Source organism: Neofelis nebulosa, chromosome 9 (genome assembly GCF_028018385.1).
Source record: "Neofelis nebulosa isolate mNeoNeb1 chromosome 9, mNeoNeb1.pri, whole genome shotgun sequence".
NCBI lineage: Eukaryota > Metazoa > Chordata > Mammalia > Carnivora > Felidae > Neofelis > Neofelis nebulosa.
This window is the reverse complement of record NC_080790.1, coordinates 105,022,451-105,045,768: the sequence shown is the minus strand read 5'-3', so window position 1 is coordinate 105,045,768 and position 23,318 is coordinate 105,022,451.

The window sequence follows — 23,318 nt, the reverse complement described above, 5'->3', positions numbered from 1 at the left end:
ATTATTGTACTTATTCCTCACCTCAACACCTGAGTATTATAATTTCCATGTGAGTGCAATCCTGTCTAGCTGGATCTGACACATGTGGCTGTATATGCCACATAACATTTCCTCAAAACTCAGCGACATAAGACAGAATTCATTTATTCTTTCTCACAAGTCAGGGAAGTAGCTGAGATGGGGTGTGTCATGTGAATTCATTTAGGGGCACAAGGAAAGTTTTTTTCATGGAAACAGCAAGAGAACAAAAGGGCAAGTAGAAACTTAGTTCTGAAGGTGGATGCTCAGAACAGTCCTGGTATCACTTTTATACACATTCTCTTGGCCACAGTGTGTCTCCTCACTAAGCCCAAAGTTAAGGGTTGGGGAAGTACTCTATGCCAACATGCAAAAAAGAAAACTATGAAGTTACATGGAAAGAATATGGTTCAGGGAGGGGTGAATTGAGACCCAAAATTTGACCTGCCATAGTCAGGCCAGAATCAGACCTGGAGTTCTTATCCAGTTTTGTCCAGCTCCATAGTCTGTGTTTCTTCCTGTATCCAAACACTCCTTGTTCAATCAATGACAATCTTACCATCCATGTGACTCCGAGTCTCCAGGGTGGATGTTCTGTTTCCATCCTTTAAAAAATCTGATATTCTGCTTTAAAAATTTTTGTTATTTATCTCATTGAATGATTGTCATTTTTGTGGTCCTGGACTGCAATCAATCCACATGATTTGGCTCTGTCGTAGAGTTGGAGGTGTAGTCTCATGGAGGTTCAAAGAATCTGTTAGTCTGCAAATATTTTTGCTTTAATCATGGATCGTCTCAGTTACTAAGGGCCTGGGATGCTGCTGCCAATGGCTAAAGCACAAGAGAGTGGAACTTTCAGTCTCAGTGCCCTGGGTTTGGTTTTCAACTTTGACTGAGGTTCCTTGCTGCTGTCAGAACCTACTATTTCCTCTTTAAAAAAAAATGGTTCACTTTCAAAAATACATATAGCCACATTCTCTTTTTGGCATATAATTCTGTGAATTTTGACAAATGTACACAGTCATGTAACTACCAACACAACAAGTTATATCCACCACCAAATTCCCTTGTGCTGCCTTTTGTAGTCCACCCTCCTCCACATGTCCAACCTTTTATAGAATGCCGTATAAATGGAATCATACAGTGTAGCTTTTTGAGTCTGGCTTCTTTCAGTTAGCTTGATGCATTTGAGATTCACCCATGTTGTGTGTATCAGTAGTTCATTCCTTTTTGTTTCTCAGAGGTATTCCATTGTCTGAATGTATGGCACATTCTATGGTTGGGGAGTATTTGAAAGTTTGTTTCCAGTTTTTAAGATTTTCTTTTTTTTAATTTGAGAGAGAGAGAGAGAGAGAGAGACAGAGAGAGAGCAAGCATGTGAGCAAGGAAGAGGGGCAGAGGGGGAGAAAGAGAGAATCTTAAGCAAACTCCACTCCCAGTGTGGAGCCTAATGTGGGGCTTGATCTCATGATTGCAAGATCATGACCTGAGCTGAAATCAAGATTTGGATGCTCAATGGACTGAACCATCTAGGAGCCCCTCCAGTTTTTGATAGTTATGAAAAAGCTACTACAAATATTGGCATATAGGCTTTTGTGTGAATGTACTTATGCATGGAATTGCTGGATTGTATGGAAGTGTATGTTTTAGTATTACATCTCCCTATTGGAATATTGGAATCCCAACCAACCTTTTAAGAGACAGCAAAATTGTTTTCTAAGGCAGCTGCACCATTTTGCCTTCCTACCAACAGTGTCTAAGAGTTCCTACTGTGACTTTTTATTTCTCTATTTTCCTCTCTGCCAATTACTTTCTTATATGAATTTTTAAATTCAGACCCAAGCCATCTCCTCAAATTCATTTTATATTTTTGCCTTCCCTGGTAGGTTAAAAGAGGCTGTTACCTGGATCAGCTCTGTTTTAGAATGAAGTACATCACAGTTCTCTGCATGGTGTAGTAGATGAGAATATTAGAGTTCTAGTGCATGAAATTGGAATATCAAGTGCACAACTTGCCATTTGTGCACTGAGGATTATGGACAGTTTTCTTGACCCTGGTGACCTCAAAAAAAAAAAGGTGCTGATGTAGACAATATGTATAATTTCTGTAAGGTCAAATTGATGATTTCTGGTGTTTTAGCCTTAGTGGTTTACAAAATTTTGGGACATCAACCTACCATCATTTCTGATATTTAACAAGCCAAATTCCTGACTTTGGCCTTTACCATTTCAATGTAACCTGGCCCAACTCTCAATTGCCAGTATGTTCTTTTCACTTGAAAAGGTTCTTCTGGGGCACCTGGGTGGCTCAGTTGGTTAAGCGGCCGACTTCGGCTCAGGTCATGATCTCGCGGTCCGTGAGTTCGAGCCCCACATCAGACTCTGTGCTGACAGCTCAGAGCCTGGAGCCTGTTTCAGATTCTGTGTCTCCCTCTCTCTGACCCATTCATGCTCTGTCTCTCTCTGTCTCAAAAATAAATAAACATTTAAAAAAATTAAAAAAAAAAGAAAAGGTTCTTCTGCCATCAAAGGCCAGTCTGCTTATGTACACGGCAAGTTGGAGTGCCGTGAAATTAACACCACCAGGAGCATCCTTCAAACACTGACTGACAGAAGAAATAGATTGAATTAATGTATAAGCACCCATTTCCCTTACCTCTGGCTGAGATAATTCTTAGGTTCATGGCTCTACACTGATTCCCAGAGCTCCTCAGTACATTTAAGCTCCAGTTGCCTACAGTATAACTTGCTCAATAATGCAAACTTTATTGATAGCCTTCCCTTCCCTGTTTGATTTTTCCACTCTCTTGCTGGCCCCTTTAATTCCCATATTAGTTACTTGAAATCAGTCCTTAACTCTGTGTCTACTTTTGGGGGAACCTACACCAAGTCTGGCATATTCCTGATTTCTCCTAACTCCCTTTTTTGGTTGCCTGAATCCCTGACATCCATGTGTTCTATTCTCCATTAACGGAGTCTACTCAAACTCATATCTAGTTCTCCTAGTCCTGACATATAGTAAGTGTCCTGCTCTCCTGTGGTCCATGAACAGGATTTAGCATTTGCTGTGGTGGAAAGGTAATGGCAGTGGGAGCCATATCTTTGTAAAGTTGGGTAAGTCATACAGACTTCTCCAAATTCGGTTATGACATATGTAAAATGAGGTTAGTGGGTCCTATCATGAAGATGGTTTTGAACTTTAAAGTTCATATGGGTGCTTAGTGAACAGTATAGGTCATCAGCGTAAGTTGTTCTCTTGTTTCTCGTTGTCTGATCACTTTGAAAATCTTCTCTCTTTCATGGCTGGCCACTTTTCAAGAGCACACATCAAAGTCAGTCTGTTTTTGTCTATGGTATTTGATTTGTCATTGATCTAGGAATGTGACATGATATAGTTCTGCCATAGTTTCTGTCTTAACAGATTACTTTAATAAAACAAATAATTTTTTCAGTGGTACTGATTAGAAATTTAAGCAAGAACTACAAAGTGTTTTATAAGTGTATATTGAGATTAGGTGAAAGAGGAAAACAGTGATGTGAAAACAAATGTCTTATTTCTACTTTGAACCTCAAGAATAAATAAAAGAGGTAAGACTCAAAACAAAACAGAATCTTAGAGTTGGAAATAAGAGGAAGGGTCAACCAAGTAACAATGATAGCAATAGCTAATGTTTATTGGATACTGAGGATGTTCCAGGCAGTGTTTCAAGTGCTTTAGAGATGCTACTTCCACAACAGCCTTCTAAAAGGAGTTCTATTATCATCTTGCCACATTACAGGTAAGGAAACAAGGCAAGAGAAGTTAATTAACTTGCCCAAGGTGACATTGCCAGTAAGTAATGAAGGAAGAATGAAACTTGGGAGGTCAGATGCCAGAGTCCACACTTTTAACCTCTGTGCCATGTTGCCTTCCCAGATTGAGTATCCCTGTCATGGAGAATTGATGATTTTTAATGTATTTTGTTTCATGTTAAATAATCTTAGTTCTTTATCTTGAGTGTAAATCAGCTTCTAAGCTGATTTCTTAAACACTTTGATCCTAGTTCTAACTTTCAGAAAAGATTATTTCTATCTTGACAACCTTTTGAGACTTACTCCATCACCTCTGGATTTTCTCTCCTTCAGAATAAATGGGCCCTAAAAATCCCTGCTGTAAATCACTTGGGTTGTATGTGTACTCATGATCATAAGAAGGCTGCTGCATATCCCTTCTGGTCATTGCTGGAGTTTTTCACCCAGGCATCAGTTTGTATTAGTTTTCTATTATGCATAGCCTTGTTAGGCTTGTTGTTAAGGAAGAAAACTTCACAAGGACTGAATGGAAATAGAAGTTCAGTGTTCTACAGTAAAGAATGAAGAGCTCCTGAAACAATGAATACATGGGTAAATATACAATGGGCTTATTTTCCCATCTTATTATTATTATTTTTTAAAAGATCATTACTATTTCAAGCAAAGTGAGCATTGTATTCTGGGATTTACAACATATGTGATAACAATCACATAAATATGGAAGGGAAATAAAAAGAAAAATTCGGTTGTAAAATTTCATACATTAGATGTGATGTGGCCTAATATTAATTCAAGGTAGATCGTGACGAGTTATGAATAAATATTATAATTCTTACAATAATATCTAATAAAAACAACCAAAGAGGTAGAATTAGAAATATAATAGAATAGATAGAATACTAAACGATACCTGGCCAATCCAAATAAAGATGGGAAAGCAGAAACAAAGGAACAAAGAAAAGTGGAGCAAATATAGAATAAACAGCGAGTGTAAAGTTAAACTTAACCATATCAATAATTACATTAAATGTTAATGGACTAAACAGTCAGATTAAAAGGCAGAGATTGTCAAACTGGGTGAAAGAAATAAAGTCTACCTATGTTTTATTTCCAATATAAAGACACAAAGAGGTTAAAAGTAACGAGATGGAAAAAGACATACCCTAAAAAGAACTGAACTACATAAATTGGGGTCTCTGCTTCATCTGAAGCAGGAAGTATAGGGTACCTACAGATGTTCAAATTCAACAGAGAAGGAGGCAGCATTAGAGGAATGACTCTTTGGAGCAAGGAAATGCCAAATGCTTATAGATGCTGAAAATATTTCCCCAAAGATCAGTAAGTTTAGCAAACAATTGAATAATGTCTTTCCATTTCTGTTTCATAGAAAACTGCCCAAAGTAGCCATTTTCAGTGGGGGCAAAAGTGGTGATTTTTCTGCCACCTCCTTGTGGATAGCTTTTCAGCTTCATACAGCATCTGGGCTATGAGCAGTAACAAGTCACATGACTATGACTTGGGTACCAATTTCCTTCACCAATTGGGGTTTGGTGATGGATTTAGCTGACTGCCATCTTTTTTCCTGATTCAGTATGTCCTCTTTTCCTGCTGACCCCATGACAGTGGCTGTTGCCAAAGCAAATGATAACAGAATATAAGAAAGAGGAATGAGCTATTGGTGTATTTATTACTCTAATTTTTGCCAGTGGAATAAAAGGTACAAAAATGAAAGAGATGCTGTGGCATCTTTGTTCGGCATACTTTGCTGTGAGCCTGTTATTTGGTAAAAGTAAGTTTTCTGAGTGGCAGGATCTTTTCTACACATGAAGCACATATGCAGTGCATGCTTGGCTCTTACCAAGGTAAGAAAACTGCCAGAATTCTGTGAAGGAAAATGGGTCCTGCAGTATTCCTTCTCTCCCTCTGACCTTCTGCTAAAACTCATGCTTAACATCCTTCCAAAAGGCACTCAGCTGGACAATTACAGGGATATAATTCCATTGACAAAATCGATGGCTTCAGGCCTGCATGTTAAGTGAATTTCAGATAAAGTGGAGATGGTCTACAACAGTGATACAGAGTTTGGGTTGGGGGGAGAAACTTTCTGTGGTGAGTGGTTGTTTTTCTGGGAGTGACTTTAACTAACTTGTCTTCTTTAAGCCTACATACTGGAAAGGTTCTTGAAGGTGGCATTTTCCCCAGGCTGTTCAAAGGGAATGAAGGTGACAGTTGAGTTTATTCTCAGCATTGTTAATTTGGTTGATGTTGGGGCCTTTCCAAAGAAACCACTAAAGCTATCATAGAAAATTAAGGATAACACATTTGAGGATCCTGGAACATTTGGCTCTTGAAGTGGCCTGCATAATGTTGGCCAAAAAAAAAAGAAAAAAAAAAGAAAAGAAAAGAAAAAAGGATGAATTCATTATCTCCAAATAGTGGAAAATATTATAAACAGCAGTAAATGAAGTAAATGGGAGTTTCCACTGTAATGTACTATTCTTTAAGCCAGCCACCCAGAAAGAACACAATTTGGTTTGCTGGGTGGGGAATCTTAACTGAAATGCAAGAGACTGTTCTTGGGCTCCAAGTGCTCTTTTGGAATAAGGCATTCCTTCTGCTGCTGTGGATCTTTTGGTTTATTGCCCATCTGGACTATGCATGTTGAATTGAACCCGAGTAGAGCTCTCACCTCTTCAACTTAGATCTGACCTTAGGGTGTTGCTTTCCTGCCTGACTCAGACTACAGAAGAAAAGAAAATAAGAGACTAACCTCTCCTTTTGTGAGGAAATGGTTTCTCTTGCTTTTGGATGCCTCTCCTACTCTGGCTGCCTTTCCCGGCCTACAGAACAAAAGCCATGGCTCTGTTTGCTTCTTGTCAGTAGGATGCATCGCTAAGCATGTCTGCTCAGGCCTGGGCTATGACGCTCTTCGGCAGACCCACCCTACTATCCTGGGGGCTGAACTTATGAGTTTACAGCTTTCCCACACAGGACCAGAAGGCCACATCCATCACTGCCACCACCATCTCCCTTTCCTGCTATAAAAGGTCCATGAAGGGGATCCCCCACCTTCACTGGCTTCTTGACACCACCTTCACCTAAATGAGTGAGTTACCAACTGGCCCAGACTAGAGGCAAGGTCCATCTGATGGATTCTCTTTTGTTCTTCTGGCTAATAAAGTGGGTCATCTACAGGATAGCATCTTCTCTATCTTTCTTTAACTAATCTCAGAGACTTTTGAGAAATTGTGAAAAATATACAGGTCATTATAAGCTCTTGGTATCTGATATTTGCTATGGATTCTAGAAAATAGAATAATTATATCTATATTTATATAAATTTTAAAATAAACTCATCACTAGGGTTTTATTTTCTACTTTTTATTCTGAGTACAAACTATCTTATACTGAACAAAAAACAGCCCTTAAATTTGGTCTGTAAATTCTTGCTGGTCCATGGAAATTGAGGGGTACTGATGCCAAATTCAACTCTGCAAGTATTGTTGAGAACTCACTATATGTGAATTCCAAAAGAAATACGAGTCACAGCTTCAGATCTTAATAAGCATAAAATCTACTTGAAAAGGCAGAACAAATACATATGGAACACCTTATATGTATTTCCTCCTGTTTGCAGTGTGTACATGCACAATACACATACATGTATCCATGTACATAGATATGTATGTGTTCACACACATACTTACATGAAAATGCTGTGCACACACACAGACATGTACACATACTTACGTATAGTTACACAAATATGCATGCTTACATTCATATGTTTACATACACTTACAGACAGACATACATATACAACCATTCACATACACTTACACATATATACACATATACACATATACATTCTCACATGCATATACCTACTCACACAAATGTATACACATTCATACACATGTACACATGCACCTGCACATATACACTCAAACACACATATACAAACTCATACATATATACACACACAAATACACATACATTTTTTGATTTATTAGTTAATTTAATGGCTAGAACCACTAGATCCACATTAATAGTTGTATATGTTTATTTCAAAAATTATTTTGACATAGATGCTTTTAGTGTTTCACCATTAAAAATAGTATTCATATTTGTTTTGAAATATATGTATTTTTTAAATCATGTTAAGGGACTTTATTTTTGTTTTACTATGGGATTTTTTATTCTGAGAAATTTGAAAAATACCCCAAATTAAAATGAATAATGACAATATTAATTTACCTCCCAATCAGAATTGAGGATTGGAAATGTTTTGTTCTATTTGCTTTGTCCTAATTTAAATGAAAGAAATAAAGCATTACAGAGAGAGTTGGCATTTTCTTCATTTTCTGCCTTCAGTTTGTTCCTATGCTCCAAACCCAGAGGAAAACATGAACTAAGCACATATCTTTTTCACTCTACTTTAATAATATACACATGTATATCTCAATGAATAATTTTTATATTTTCATGTTTGGAAATTGGACATAAATGTCAAGGTGTGTATTATCTGAAACCTGCTTTTTTTCTACTCAACATTTTGTGTGGAGTTCTGACTGAATAGAAAGAGTTATGTTACTTTATTTTAACAATTGTATTCTAGTGTGTGAATATATTATCTTAGTTATTCACTGTTGATGTAATTTTGAGAGCTTCCCCCCCTATTTTAAAGAGATTTGTAATGGAAATAATTTGACAAATTTGTTTACAAACATATGCAAGAATATTTTGGAATATATACTTGGAAGTAGAATTTCTCAGTCACAGTATGTAGGTTTTCAATTTTACAAGATAGGGCCAAATTTTTCTTCAAAGTGATTTCATCAATTTAAACTGCTTCCAGAATATATGAAAGTTGTTTCCCTATATTCCGGTCATCTTTTTTTTTTAATATATAGTTGCAGATGTTAGCCAATATGAGGATGTGAGGTGGTATTGTATGGTTGAATTTATGGGTCCTAAGAAGTTTTCTAAAAATGGAAATAGGGACACCTGGGTGGCTCAGTTGGTTAAATGCCAGACCTCAGCTCAGGTCATGATCTCATGGTTCATGGATTCGAGACCTGTGTTGGGCTCTGGGCTGACAGCTCAGAGCCTGGAGCCTGCTTCCAATTCTGTGTCTCCCTCTCTCTGCCCATTCACCGCTCATGCACTCTCTCTCTCTCAAAAATAAATAAACATTACAATTTTTTTAAAAAATGGTTTTTCTATTCAATGCCTTTTCTGAATAGAATATTTTTAGCGATTTGCATTTTAAATTAGGTTTACTGACTTTTTATAATTGAATCTTATGATTCCCATAGGTCATGATTTGTTATTTGTTAAATGCATTGCTAAATTGCATTTATTAATACTTATGAGTTTTTCATATCAATATTTATAAGTGAATTTGTTCCATTTATTTCTTTTCTCAGATTTTGGTATTAGTTTAAGTTCTCTTCATAAAAACTTAACAAATATCCTTTCTTTAGACTCTGGAACATGTTATGTAGTATAGGAAAAGATCACTTTGTTTTCAAAAGTACCTTTTGAAAAGTTTGCCCTTGAAACCAGCTGATCCTGGCGCCTTTTGGGATTTTACATAGGGTAGTTTGGGAGGGGTTTAGGGAAGATATAGATGTAACTCTTTTTAAATATTCATAGTTTCTTCCTTAGCTATTCATGTCAGATTTTTCTACTTCAAATTGTTTCAACATTGCTAATTTTGTCCCTAGAAAGTTAGCTATTTTCCCAGGTTTCAAGTTAATTCACTTATGGTGAAAGTCAATTGTATTAGTGATCTTCCATAATGTATAAAAGGCTATTATATCTCAATAATAAAAAGGTAACTTAATTAAAAAATAAGTGAAGGATCTGAATAAATATTTATCCAAAGAATATATATAAATAGCTGATAAACATTTGGAAAGATGCTCAAAATCATTATACATTAGGGAAATACAAATCAAAACCACAAAGAGATACTTTACATCCATTAGAATGGCTATCATAAAAAAGACAATAACATATATTGGTTTAGATGTAAAAAGGTGGGAACCCTCATACATATTGCTAGTGAAAAGGTAAAAAAAATGCAGCTTATTTGGAAAACAGTTGGATAGTTCCTCAAAAAGTTACAAATTGAGTTATCATATGACCCAGCAATTCCACACTCAGGTATATACCCAAGATAATTGAAAACATATGTCTAAACAAAAAAATGCATACAAATGTTTACAGCAGTAGCATTCATAATAGTAGAAAAATGGAATCAACACAAATGTCCGTCAACAAATGAATGGATAAACAAAATATGGTATGGTCATACAATGGAATATTATTTAGCCATAAAAAATGAAGTACTGACTCATGCTATAACATGGATGAACCTTGAAAGCCTTATGCCAGGTGAAAGAAGCAAGACAGTAAAGGTTACATATTTCATGATTGTATTTATATAAAATATTCAGAATAGACAAATCCATAGAGATGGAAAGTAATTAGTGGTTGCCAGAGGTTGAGGGAGGAAGAACTGGAGGTGACTGCTAATGCGCATGAAATTTCTTCTTGGAGTGATGGAAATGTTCTGGAATTGGATAATGGTGATAGTTGCACATTTATGCTAGAAATAATTGAACTGTATATATATACTTTAAAGTGGTGATTTTTGTGGTATTTAAATTATATGTCAATAAAATATATTAGTGATATTAAGAACATAGACTCTTAGACCAGGGAGAAATTTTAGAGGTCACAAATTTCAAATGCAATCTAATACGAATGGTCCTGGGTCTTTGGTTGAGGTATTTATTTCTCTAAACTGGAGCTTAGAGCCATTCAAGGGAGATGATTCAGTTTTTGACCAGATATAATGACTAGAAAAAGTTCTTTTTTTATTGACTTGAAATTTTCCTTAAATGATCTCCCACTGATTCTTATTCTGGTGTAATGAGTCAAACAGAGGAAACTTCTCTGCCACATACTCTTCCTTCACATATTTGAAGATGGAAATCATGTCCCTCCTAAGTCTTTTTTCCCAAAAAATGTTAATTTAGGGATAGGGACATTACCAGAGGTTTAATGTTGTGTCTTCCCCTTTATTGTGTTTATTTAGTTTTTCTAAAACGACTGCAAACATCATCTTTGTTATGTAATAGGGAGAAAAAGATACTGAAAAAAATGTGCCCTCCCAAATTGAGAGTGACTTGATCAGGGGATGGGACAAGGGATCTGTTTATTTACTTGTTACAGGTCTAATTTTAGGCAAAATTGTAAGAATTACAAATGTCAGCTCAGCCATGCTCCCACTCTTCTTCTTCCTCCAACCTCTTGATTGAAGGCCTTCTTCTATGTTCTCTTACAAATCTGTTCTTAGCTGGATTCGTTCCTCAGTTGAAGGCACAGAGAGACAGAAATGGAAGACACAACCCCTACCCTCAGTTAACTCAGAATCTATGCCCTCCAAAAATAACAATTTCCCTTAATAACTTCTAATTTTGCAAACGTAGCAAAGAGTAGAAAGGCTTATTCTCATGCAGAAAACTAGGATGAATAGAAACACAGGTTAATAGGGAGCTTAAAAAAATTCCACATGTCCAATGCAAGGAGTGAATGAATGTGTTTAGAATCCCAGGGAAGAGAAGAATGCCTGTTCCTTCTCCTTGCCCCAAATGTGCTCCTTGGATAAACCTGTCAGACACAGAACACAGGGAAGGTGGACCCTATGTCTGACCCACTGTGCCTGAAATTGGGATTCTATCCTTCCCCTCATTGACTTATGATTGATAGAATAGCATGATGGTTAAAAATGAAGACTCTGCCAACTGACAGCCTGGACTTGAATCCCAGGTCCATGTCTCATTTTCCTCATCTGTGAGTGATTACAACTTTATAGTGTTGCTGTCAGGATTAGAGCTTATCCACACATATGTATACACACACAAATATATGTCAATCATACATATATATATACACACAGAAAGAGAATGAGAGACACAGAGAGAGAGACAGAGAGAAAAGGGAGAATCCTTAAAGTAGTCCTGGCACATAGTATGTGCTATATATATCTATATAAATGTTAACTACTGACATTGCTATTGTTGTTGTTGTTACAGGTAGCGTGTTTGGGTCTAAATCTTCTGAATTCAGTGTATACTTGATACTTACAATATATCTCAATTTGGGTGCTAAATTTTCATTTATAGTTGAAAAACCCGAACCTGTTAACTGATTGTTGCTTTGGTTCATCGATCCTCAGAGAGACTGTTCACTCCCTACTTAATCCACCCATGGCTCCTGTTGACCTAGATTTGCTGTCTCTATAATTCCTCTTCCAGCTTTTGACAGCAAAGAGGCCACATTGCGAAGTTGAATAGGGCGTGATTTAATGAGACAGCTATAAAACCTCAAAACCTCCCTAATCCATAGGGCAGTTCCTGACTGCTTTGGTTATCCCCAGCCCCTCCTGTATATGGGCTGCTGGGGCCTCATTTTCATGTCTCCACTCCATGGCCTTGTAGGTGGGACTCTGACTTCCCTCTATTCCTTAAGGCTGGCAGTTCCAGGGGAGCACAGTGGAATGTCTCTTCTCTGCTTAACTGTGTTATATGTGCTTTGTGTTCTCAACCATGCCTGAGGTGAGTCATCCATTCATTCATTTGTTCAATTATTCATTCACTCAGAAAGTCTTTACTGAAAACCTACCACATGCTGCACTTCGCAGGTAATGGAATGCAGTCATGAACTAGACAGACATTGGCCCTGCCCTCACATAGTGAGTAGGGTATATGGTATTGAAGATGGTTTTGACTTCTTAGTGTCAAGTTTAACTCCTAGATTTTTTTCCCATTGCAATCTGATGAAAAAAAGGCATTTAGGTAATTCTAGAGGAGAAAGATGTTGAGGGTGAGGTGGCAAATGAAATAAATTAATTTTAATACTATTTTTATTTAACGAAATACGTCCAAAATATCATTTCAGCATGTAGGAAATTCTACCATTTGTGACAATATGGATGGACTTTGAGGGCATTATGCTAAGTGGAATAAGCCAGGCAGAGAAAGACAAATACTGCATGATATTACTTACATATGGAATCTTAACAGCAACAACAAAAAAGTCAAACTCATAGAAACAGTAGAAAAGTGGTTGTCAGGGGCTAGGGGGTGGGGGTGGGGAAAATAGAGAGGTTGGTAAGAGGGTACCAACTTTCAGCTGTAAGATGAATAAGGTCTGAGGACCCAGTGTAAAATATGGTGACTATAGTTGATAGCATTATGCTGTATAATTGAAATTTGGTAAAAGAGGGGCACCTGGCTGGCTGAGTTGGTAGAACATGTGACTCTTGAACTTGGGGTTGTGGGTTTGAGCCCATGGTGGATGTAGAAATTACTTAAATAAATAAAACTTAAAAAAAAGAAATTTGCTAAGAGAGTAGAACTTGAATGTTCTCATACACACAAAAAAGGTAAACATTTGAACTGATGGATATCTTAACTAACTAGATGATGGAATCCTCTCACAATGTATGTGTGTATCAAATCACAAGGTATACACTTTAAATATCTTACAATTGTATTTCAGTTACACCTCAATGAAGCTGAAAAAATATTAATGAAAAATCGACCCTTTCTCACACTAAATATTCTAAATCAAGTGTATATTTTATACTTACAGCACATCTTAATTTGGATACTAAATTTTCATTTGCAGTTGAAAAGTTTAGGGTTAAAGTAGATTCACATTCCTAAATTGTTCCAAACATAATTAAAAGTATTCCAAAAACAGAACTGAGTATCATTTTTTTAAAAATCTGAATAAGTTAAACTAAAAAATTTATTTTTTAGTAACTGAATTGTACTAGCTGCAGTTAGGAAGGAGGAAGAGTATGTAGAAGGAGAAGAGATAGATGCTGGGTTATGTCCAAGGGCCTGCCTCTCTCAATGCTACTTCTAAGACTTCAGCCATGGCTTATTGTTCATTGTCTTAGATTTGGGCATATGATGAAGATCCTAGGCCATGTTTGCAAATGGGGCCACTGAGATTGTCATTGAGATGTAGATATCCTTTTGCTTGAATACAAGAGTATGCACATATTTACTGAGCCCTCCTGATTCCTTGGAGGTTTGTGTTAACTTGGCACATACTCCATCTCTTGGTCTGCAAATGCCAGTGCTCTCCTGAGATTCCTTTAGCTACACCATCTCCTTTAGCTTGCAGAGTGGGTGTGGTCTCTGAATCACTTCAAGTCATCTGATATGGAAACCCAGATCCTACACTGCTTTCTCCAAAAACTCCTCTCATAACAAGTATTGTTGAATTTGGGCACCTTAGTAATGGTTGGTGTCAGTGACAAAGTAGACAGCTGTTAATGATTTCTCTGGCTTCTCTCTGTCCCCTAACCCTTCCTTTCTTTTGCATTGCTCTCTTCTTCCTTGCTCAGGGACAAATACATTGCCTGGTTTTCCTGTAACAGTTTAGTAGCTTAAATTGGTTCTTAGTGTCTTTCTCTAAATCCTAAATGTCTTATCATACCCTTTCATCCAAAACAAACATACAATAGCCCTCTTAAAAAGAATTTAGGTGAATCAAATGATCTCCCCCTCATTACAGTTGTTTTCTGAACTGGGTCTTTTATTCTTAAATTTTTTTTTTTTTTTTTAACGTTTATTTAATTTTGAGACAGAGAGAGACAGAGCATGAACGGGGGAGGGGCAGAGAGAGAGGGAGACACAGAATCGGAAACAGGCTCCAGGCTCTGAGCCATCAACCCAGAGCCTGACGCGGGGCTCGAACTCACGGACCGCGAGATCGTGACCTGAGCCGAAGTCGGACGCTTAACCGACTGAGCCACCCAGGCGCCCCGGGCCTTTTATTCTTAATCTCATCCTATATCATGGCTCATGTTTATGTTCCCTGCAGTGTCTGCTCACAGAAAGTGGTCAGTTTATATTTGTTTAATAACTGCCCTTGTTTCCTACTTCCCATAAAGCCTCTCTTCCAGAGGGAAGTTGAACTAATTTCTCCTTTGCCCATTTCATCCAGGCCACAGACAAAACCACAGCTCATTTGGTGGCTGAAGCTTACTGAAAGCTTCCTTTCCTCTTGATGCAGCCAGTTTATTTAATCGCATGGCAGTGTTGGCTTGAGGGTAGCAAGGGTTGTTGGAACAGTGATTGCTTACCATTGGGGAATAAGGGCCTTGCCTTTAGGATTTAGCATGCTGTGGTCCAGGAAATTGAATTTTTAAGTCTACAGTCTTGCAATGAGTGTGGTCAAGATGGGAGTACTGGGTGATTTTGAGTATCATCAGGAAACAAATAATTTGATTATTTGGGATGTATACTGAAGACTGAGAAAGAGAATAAAAGTTTGCATATCTTTATTTTTTAATTTAAAAAAAAACATTTATTTTTGAGAGACAGAGCACGAGTGGGAGAAAGTCAGAGACAGAGAGAGACACAGCATCTGAAGCAGTCTCCAGGCTTTGAGCTGTCAGCACAGAGCCCTACATGAGGCTCAAACCCATGAACTGTGAGATCAGGACCTGAGCTGAAATTGGACACTTAACTGACTGAGGCACCCAGGCACACCCAAAATTTGTGTACCTTTAAAGGGTAAAAATCAGAGAAATGCCAGTGGCCTATGATGCCATCCTATAGGCAAAGCAAGGTGGCAGTTTGAGTTGCCAAAAATTATTTTCTTCATTCATTTATTCATCCATTCACTCATTCATTCACCAGGCAATTCCAGGTCAGCATTTATTGAGTGGTTGATATGTATCAGGCACTATTCTAAGCCCTTTACTTGCACCAACTCATTTAATCCTTCAAATAACCCTATTAATCTGGCACTGTAAGAAGTTAAATTGCTCAAGCTGGCATAGTTAGTAAAATGAGGGAGCCAGAATTTGAGCCAGGATGTCTGATTCCAGTATCTTCTTGATTTTACCACTAGATACATAGGTGAGCAAGACTGGGTTTCTGTTCTCAGGGACTTTACATTCTAGTAATTGAGATAGCCAATAAACATGCAAGTAAAAATTAAACAGGAAATTGTATTTCAGATAATGAAAAAGGGTAGCATGATGAGATTAACTGGGAGGCCAGTGTGACTACTTTAGCTAGATGGGCAGGCATGGTCACTAAGAAAAGACATTTGAGGCAACATGCAAATGATAATGAGAAGTTAGATTCGTGAAGATCTGGAAGGAGAGTGTTTCAGGCAGAAGAAATAGCTAAAACAAGTTCTTACTGTGCCTTTAGTAAAACTGTTGATGTCCTGCCTAGATCCCCTTCCCTGGGCTAAGGGAGCATTGCCTAGCTGCTGCGAGCATTGGCTACTATTTGCTCAAAACTGCAGTTACCCTCGGGTGAAAGAAAATGCCTGAGGGTATGTCCTTACTTGGGATTGAGCCACATCCAATGGCTGATTGGTAGCGTAGTACAATATGCTGGCCTCCTGCCTTAACTGGGGCTATGGGATCATCAGACTGAACCTAGTGGAGTACTCAGTGGAGATCACATGTTTGATTGGCTTCCTCCTGTTCCATGTTCTGCTTTCTTCACTCTTTTGCAGTTTTGTCCTGAGATCCTTCCCTCAATAAACCACATGCACAAGAATCCCCTTCACCCACAAGCTATGCTGCTAGGAAACACAACCTAAGACAAAGGGAAAGAGTCTGGTGTCATGGAAGGACAGCAAGGGAGACCAGTGTGGTGGAAGCAAACTGACAAGGGAGAGAGTGTCAGGGCATGAATACACAGGGGAAAAAGGAACAACTGAGGGGAAACTACACAGCCTAGATAAAAAGCTTATCTTAAACCCTGGAAATTTTACAATGGGTGGTCTATTCTTAATTTCAGCTTCCTCACTGGTGAATGAATCTGAAAGCTGACACATTTTTTAATTAAAATGATACACAATGGTAGTTAAGGGAAAGTAATGGAATCATTTAATTATGTTTTTCTCCATGAAGGCTTCCCTTTAATTGTTCTTAACTAAGGGTGTTTACTCCTTGCTCCTCCTATTTCTTTAGCAGTTATAGTGTGGTTTTGATCAGATACTTCTTTTAAGATGGGAGGATCAGTTCCATAGCTCTCTGCTTTCTTCTGGGCAGCCCACTTTGCTCATGGCTTACTGCCACCGCAATGGCCTTGATTAAGCAAAGGTCAAGGAGCCACACAGCACCAGGGAGGGCAGAACTCCATTCCCTGCTTGTGCTCAGTTCCAAGCGGATATGAGTGGGAAAGAAAGTGTAGAGTGACTGTTTGTGTGAGAATGATTACCTTTCCCTTCAGAGAGCCTCCTGGAATATGGAATAGATTAGGATACTCGGAAGCTGTGAATGCTGCAGATCATGCCCAGAGGGGTGGTGAGCATCCCAAGGGCCCAGGCCTCCCTGATTTCAGGGAGAGGCCTGGAATTAGCGGGAGGCCCTTGATGAGGAGTCTAGGCTCCTGGTGGAGGAAAGGAGCTTTTCTTCATTCTTCTTTGTTCAAAAGAGAGCCTGTTTTTCCCCCTCTAGTAGGAGAGTGAGACACATGCATAGCCAAACATTTATTAACTCTTCTTAACTTTCTTAACTCAGGGAGGGAAGTGTTAGTATCAGTGTCTTCCAGGAGAGTATCATTCACAAAGTTCCTTGGGATTTGAGGATGCCATAATTAGGAATGCAGATCTATGTACTCACACTAAAAAGAAAAGTGAGTCTTAATCACAGAGAGGTACTTAACAGACCCACAAATAATCGGAGGGACAGAGTCCACATGGATCTTTTAATTGATGGAAGTAAAGCATTTACAGTATGAACAATAAGTGGAAAAGAGGTCACAGCTTTTCCTGATTCACTGTGTCCAAGCCACACACCCCCATCACTTCCTGTTTCATGCAATGCCATTGCGCCTTGACTTGTAGCCAAAATAAGTACTTAATTTTATATCTCTAGGTGTGCAAGCAATATTTGCCTAATTTTTGGTGATGTCTCTGTCTGTTATCAGTGTCTTGCACAGTGTAAACTTCATGAGGACCAAGAGGCAACATTCAGTGCCAAGCACAGAAGTAGGTACAACTTTGCTGCTTTGAGTCCAGATCAGGCCTTGTTCCCTATCTCATACTCTTCCTCCAGCCAGATAAAATCACCTTTTGCTTCTATGCACAGGCCTGCTGGGTCTCAGTCTGCCACTAGTTCCTGTTCCCAGGAGAATCATACAAGAATCTTCCTCAGTGTTATGCAAAATGGTTCCTTCTGTCACATTAATTCTGTTTTAGTTAACCAGAACTTGAGGAGCCAGTGAGCCACTGGAAGGATGTCAGTCAAGTGGCTGGAGGTGTTTAGCAGGTGTTGGAGATGTGGTCTGGAATTTAGGAGTCAGTCAGAAGTAGGGGCATACCATTGGGAAATACATAGTGAGGATGGAAACCAATGAGAATCATTATGGGGTAAATGTAGACAGTGCAGTGAGCAGAGAATAGGCCAACACTGGTATTTTTGAGAATAATCTCTACTAAGTGATGGGCAAAGAATAGTGCAAAAACACAAGAACACTTCAAATTAGCAGTAGGAAAAGTTGGAGGCAAAACAACATTACAGAAACCAAAGAAGAGAGAGGTTCATCTTGAGAGGCAAGAGTGCTACTGGGAACACAAGCCGAGGGGCAATGAATTGAGGCCTTGGGTTTTGTCGGATTTTTGAGAAGACAATTTCAAAAGATAGAAGCAAGAAAGAACTAAAATGCATGAGACTGAGGAACAGGCCTCCCTTTTTTTTTTTTTTTTTTTTGGTGTCTTCTAACTTTTGTGCTTGATGATATTCAGACAATATCATGTTTTACTGAGGAATAAAAAGAGGAGCCAGAAGACTAGGAGGGAGACTGGCAGAAAATGGTAAGGCTAGAGATTGGAATGTGGATCCAGAGGGGGTGTTCTTGGTGTTTGTGTGTTTATTTCTTTGTGCATTAGAAGGTTTGAACATGTGTTGAGGAATTGGACAAATAGCCATTGGAGAGGCAAAAACAGATCAGTCATGGGAAGGAGGCCACAGCCTGATAGGAGGCAGGTGAAGGGGTTAACCTGTCTATGTGGCAGGGAAAGTTCCTCCAAGATGGGCGGGAAGGAAAAAAGTTTGGGTGATGATCCAAAGAAAACTTAAGGAGTTTGGGAGGAAACTTGTGGGAGTTCTCATCAGATGTTCTCAATTTTCCCAGGGAAGTAGGTGGAGAGGTCATCTTTAAGAGTAAAGGGGCAGGGGGAGGAAATAGTCCTGGAGGAGAATGAAGGCAGTGAGGAAAGACTGTGGTGGTGAATTCCATGACAGGGAGAACACCATGGATGATAAAAAGGGTTGTAGCCAGGGGCCAAGCCCAGCTACCAAGGTCCACCTTCTCTGCTTACTCTGTTTCAGTCCCCTTTGGCTCTGATGCTGACAAGGGCCAGGAGAGCCTTTACTTGCTCAGAGATTTATTGAATTGGGAGAGATAGTAAAGGGGAAAAACTTTGAATTGCTTTAAAATAGCCAAGAAGTCTTTATGGAGGAGGAGAACATTTACAAGGGTTTGATCTGAGAACATAGAGAAAGTTGGAGGAATAATAAGGGATCAGATGGCCCTCTCTGGAAACACATCCTTTGGTTTTTTTGGGGAGAAAGGGGGAGAAGCAATTATTTCTCAGTGGGTTACCCAAGTTCCTCTTGTTCCTTCATGGTTTCACTGCCAGAAGTTGGTTTGTAACCCATTTTAGCCACATTACCACATCTTACCTCTGATAAATGATGGATTGGGGATTTTTCAGGTTATGTGTGTTTTTCAACTATCAGCATTATGATTGATGGAATATTTTCATAGCAATAAGTATACTTTAATGCTGTCTTCAAGCCAGGGGTAAAAGTTTTAAAAGTCTTTTAAATACATTCTTATCCATGATCTTGACCTTCAGTTTGTAGAGACTTCCTTATTTTTTTTTCCAGTTTTGGTGGAGAATGTCTCAGTCTGGAAATCCAACAGACATTATCTTCGTTAAATTGCACACTGAAAACAGTGGTCTCCATAGATATATGAATGTGGTTCTGTGCCTCTTAGTGTGTTAATTTGAATCTTCTGCAGAGAAGCCTCAAGGTGAAGTTTTCAAAAATAACTAGTGATGTTTAGATTGCTGATAATTAAGCTGAAATAATTGGAACTGATTATAGAATTTGCAGGTCTCGCTGCAAAATGAAAATGTGGAGTCTTTGTTAAAAAATTATTAAGAATTTCAAGATGGCAACAGTGGAGCATTAAACCAAGTGTGGGATCCTTCTAAGCATGGGGCCTCGTGTGACTGCATGAGTCACATGCCCATGATGCCTGTCCTAGAGACAATCCAAAAGAAGCAACACAAGTTGCAGAGACGTCCCCGACTTTCCCCATCTCTTGCCACTCACTACTGAACTTTAGTTTTGGATATTTGGTATAAACCCTGAGCTATGTTCTCCTTTAACTTTCTCTTTTTGTGTAAAAATTGGATGAGGCCAACACATGACTATTAGGATTTGATGCCCTGGGGACCTATACAGGGAGCTGGAAATAAGATAGTGTGGTGGATGGAGCTGGGCACAGGTCAACCTGGGAGGCATGTTCCAGTATGGGATTGCATGTTGACTCCTAAGTAATTTTAATTTTTTTCCAGAAGTGATTTTTTTTTTCAGAATTGCCTACGAAGTATTATCCTCTTGTTTCTCTGACAACAATAATTTGGCAGCCAAAGCAGCCTGTTTAAGTTAGGACAGTCTTGCCAGAGAAAAAGAGCCCATTTTGCCATTGGGCGTAAGGTTCCAACTGGGAGTGACTATATGTCCAATTTGTGATCTTTCTCACAGTAGAAATCCCTTGCTCTTCTCTGATTTCTGATGGAAAATATTGTAAGCCCTGATTATAAAGTTTTAACCTCAGTGATGAACAGCCTGATAAATCTCATCTAACTTAAGAGGTTTGGAGTGGGGGAAGAACTCTCCATCCATGAGATTTTTTGTAGTTGCCTTAGGAAATATATGAGGGGTGTCTCATCAGAGTGATAATGAAGTGGCAGAGATTTGAGATTCAAGCTAGACTGTGGGTTACAAACAGTGAAGCCTGTTAAAAATTAGATGCAAACAACTATGCAAGTTCAGAATCAGTAGGTCAGAAGCCAAAGAAAGGAAAGAGAATTGGCAGGGAAGGGCGGCCCAATCCCTGGAGGACATAACAGAGAGGTGCTAGAAGGTTCAGGCAAATAGTGTCTGGGAGTGTAATAGGAACTGGGAAGGGAGGACATGGGGGAGGACAGAGTGAAAGGGCTATCCCTGTAAATGCTTTGATTACCAAGGCAATTTGGTCAACATTTCCTTATATTTCCTCTAAAGTGTATGGAATCCAGTTGCTAAGCAGAGATGGTAATTGTTGGCTGAAATGGGAATGGTGGGAGGCAGAACTAGAGGAGGTTCTGTAGAAAAGAGCATAAAAACACTTAACTATGTAGTGCTTGTCTTTGAAGGGAAATCTTTGCATTTTCTAATTTTGGCCTGATAAAAAACACTCCTCAAGGGCAAAGACCATTTATTCTATTTTTGTCCGTCTATTCTATAGCATGTTAAAGCATTATCATGGTCTCTTTCTCCACCCCTTATTTTATTATGGAGGCATAATTTGGATACAGTAAAATACACAAATTTGACGACTAAGCTTGATGAATTTCTGTGTGTATATACTTGTATAACCACCATCTGGATCAAGGTAGAGAACATTTCTATTCCTCCAGAAAGTTCATTTGAACCCCATTCCTTGTCAAAACCTACCCCTTATCATCTTTTATTCTGTTCATCATTATGTCTGGAGATTCATCTGTGTTATTGTGGGTAGCTGTAGTTCATTCTTTTCCATTGCTGAGTAGTATTCCCTTGTATGACTTTTCCAAGATTTCTCTTTTTGTTCTCCTGCTGGTGGGCATTTGGGTTGTTCCCATTTAGGGGGTATATGAATAAAATCAGTAAGAACTTTCGTGTGTGTGTGTGTGTGTGTGTGTGTGTGTAAGTATATATGTTGTCATGTCTCTTGATGCCCTCCTCTTTTGTTAAGTTTATTTATTTATTTTGGGAGAGGTGGGGGAAGGAAGAGAGAGGGAGAGAGAGAATTCCAAGCAGACTCTATGCTGACAGCACAGAGCCTGACACAGGGCTCAATCTCACAAATTGTGAGATCATGACTTGAACTGAAATCAAGAGTCAAGACACTTAACTGACTGAGCCACCCAGGCACCCCTTGATGCCCTTTTTTTTTAAAACACTTTTTTAAAATTGGAATCCAGGGTATGTCTCTGTCTTTATCCTCTTCCTATTTCATGGAATTCTTCTGATGTCCTCTGCTGTTTTCTCCTTACTTCCTCAACTTCTAAATGTTTGATGTTCCTACACAACCAATTCAGATCTTGGCTCTCTTTATCTAGACTCACATTCTGGCAAATCTACTTCAGTCTCATGACTTTAAATAACATGTCCTCATAATGCCCAAATTTGTATCTTTAACCCGAGATCTCTCACTTAAACTCCATAATTATGTATACATACTTTTTTTTTTTAGTATCCCTACTTGTATATTTAATGGGCATCTCAAACTTTATGGGACAGAAACTGGCTTTCTTATCTAACCCTCATGATCCGTTCTACCCCTGGTCTTCCTAATCTCAGTTGGGCCAATTCTATTCTCCCAGGGGCTGAAGTTAAAATATGGGAGCAATCATTGATTCTTTGGTTTTTCTCCCACCTTACATCCAATTCACCAGATAATTCCATGGAAGCTACTTTTAAATTCTATCTCTTAAATTCAAATCCAACCATTTCACCACATCTACTGCCATCTCCCAAGACTGATACCTTGCTTCAGACTTTGTCCTACTATCATCTTTTCTTCTCAAAGAAACCAGAATGATCCTTTTTAAAGCATAAGCCAGACCACGTCATTTATCTGCTTGGAATCCTTCAAAGGCATCTCATCTTATCCATAGTGAAAGTCAAATCTCTTACTATGACTTATAAGGCCCTACCTGTTTCTGACCCTCTCCATGCTTTCTTTTCCTACTCTTTCCCCCTTGCTTACTCTGTTCCAGCTACATTGGTTTCCTTTGCATTCTGTGAATAAGCCAAATTTCCACCTTGAGAATTTTGCCCTTGCTCTTTGCTTTCCCTGAATGATATTCCCCCAGATACTTGCACAGATTACTCCTTTCCCTTCTACAGAGTCTATCAAATATCATTTTATTATAGAAGACTCCTCTGATCACCTTTAAAGCAGTAACTCCTCCTCACTCCATGCCATATTGGAAGGATGTATGTTGACTTGTTTGTTTATATCCTGTCTTTTATAAATAATTCTTTAGAATTACCCTTTATCTGTAAAAACAAATCATTTAAAGAAGCATACTTTTCTCTCAAATTATGTTATAATTTCAAGGAGATTACATTTATTTTTATCCTCCACAATGCTCAGTGTATTGATGTTAATGCTTTTTTA